Below are 1,526 nucleotides of genomic sequence, written 5' to 3'. Positions count from 1 at the left end.
ACTGAAACTCTATGCCAATTGAACGCCAATTCCCTATTTCCCCCTCTTTCAGCCCCTGGCAACGACCATTTTATTCTGTTTCTGTGAGTTGGGCTACTTTAGATACCTCATGTAAGTGGACTCATACGGCATTTATCTCTGGGTGACCGGCTTATTTCACTTAGCATAATGTCTTCAAGGTTTATCCGTGTTGTAACATGTGACAGGATTTCCATTTTTTTTTCAAGCTGAATAATATTCCATTGCATGTATATACCACATTTTCTTTCTCCATTCATCTGTCCATGGATATTTGGGTTGCTTCTACCTCTTAGATATTGTGAGTAATGCTGCAATGAACTTGAGTATGCAAATAACTCTTTGAGATCCTATGTTGAATTCTCTTGGCTATACACCCAGAAATGGGATTCCTGGATCGTATGGTATTTCTATTTTTAATTTTTGAGGAATCTCCATTCTGTTTTCCATAGTGGCTGTATCACTTTTCATTCCTACCAACAGCACACAAGAGATTCCAAAAAATAGGGAAAGCTTCATGAATTCACATGTCATCCTTGTGAAGGGGCCATGCGAGTCTTCTCTGTATTGTTTCAATTTTAGTATACATGCTGCTGAAACAACCACTAAATCTTAAAATTTTGAGATGATTTTCAGAACTTATTAACAAATCCCATGTAGGTGGCAGGGTGAGTCTCCCAGATTTATAAAAAAATATAAAATACGTGTTTGAATAACTAATTTTATTTTAAGAGGAATCAGATCAATGGTCAAGGAAAAGTTACTAATAGGAAGCCCTCAAAGCATAGTCCCATACCAGAGCATCATTGGAGAACTTGCTAGAAATGCAGACTCTCAGGCCACACCCCAGAAACTTGCTGAATCAGAAATTCTGCAGGTTGGGTCCAGCAATCTGTGTTTTTAAAGCCTTCTAGGGGCTATTGATGCATACTAAAGTCTGAAGCACTGTCTACATTTTGATTTTATTGATCTTAGAAAGAACCCTCTAAGCTCTAATACTTTTCCTATTAATGCTTGAAATGCCAATACATTTATTCCTTTTTGTTTTATATTACTTTTTTTGGTTGTTCAATTGCCTGGTCAGTGAAACAGCCTTGCTCTAAGCATCAGTGACTTCAGGATTAAAAGCAGGCTCAGGCAGTAGTTCACACTATAAATTGTAACTATAGTAACTTCTTAGTCATGATGTAAAATGACTAAGTTTTTGAAATGAGGAGGCTAGATCAAAGATGGCAAATCTCTGCCTTACGTGCCACCACCACTTTTCCAAAGCCCAAGGCAGACACTGCTAATTGATCAAGACACTCTATACCTCCCAGTGCAGATAGAGTCTCAACAAGGCAGACATTGCTAATTGATCAAGACACTCTATACCTCCCAGTGCAGATAGAGTCTCAGAATCTTTCTTAACACAGCCCTACCAAAAAATTAGTTATGTCATGAGATGAAATCCATTTGCTACCAGATAATCTTCATTGCCCCATTTATCTCTGTCTTTAAATAATAGG

General features: G+C 37.7%; 1 non-coding gene across 1 annotated transcript; it reads right to left on the bottom strand.

Annotated features, from left to right (window-relative positions):
- Positions 1-517: 517 nt before the first annotated feature.
- LOC117199708 (U6 spliceosomal RNA) lies at positions 518-620 on the bottom strand. Its single transcript, XR_004481030.1, has one exon. It is a non-coding gene; the product is annotated as a U6 spliceosomal RNA (small nuclear RNA).
- Between the last annotated feature and the right edge of the window lie 906 nt (positions 621-1,526).

The sequence above is a fragment of the Orcinus orca genome, chromosome 17 (genome assembly GCF_937001465.1).
Source record: "Orcinus orca chromosome 17, mOrcOrc1.1, whole genome shotgun sequence".
In the NCBI taxonomy this organism is placed as follows: domain Eukaryota; kingdom Metazoa; phylum Chordata; class Mammalia; order Artiodactyla; family Delphinidae; genus Orcinus; species Orcinus orca.
Note: the sequence above shows the minus strand (reverse complement) of the source record. Positions and strands in the feature narration are given on the sequence as shown.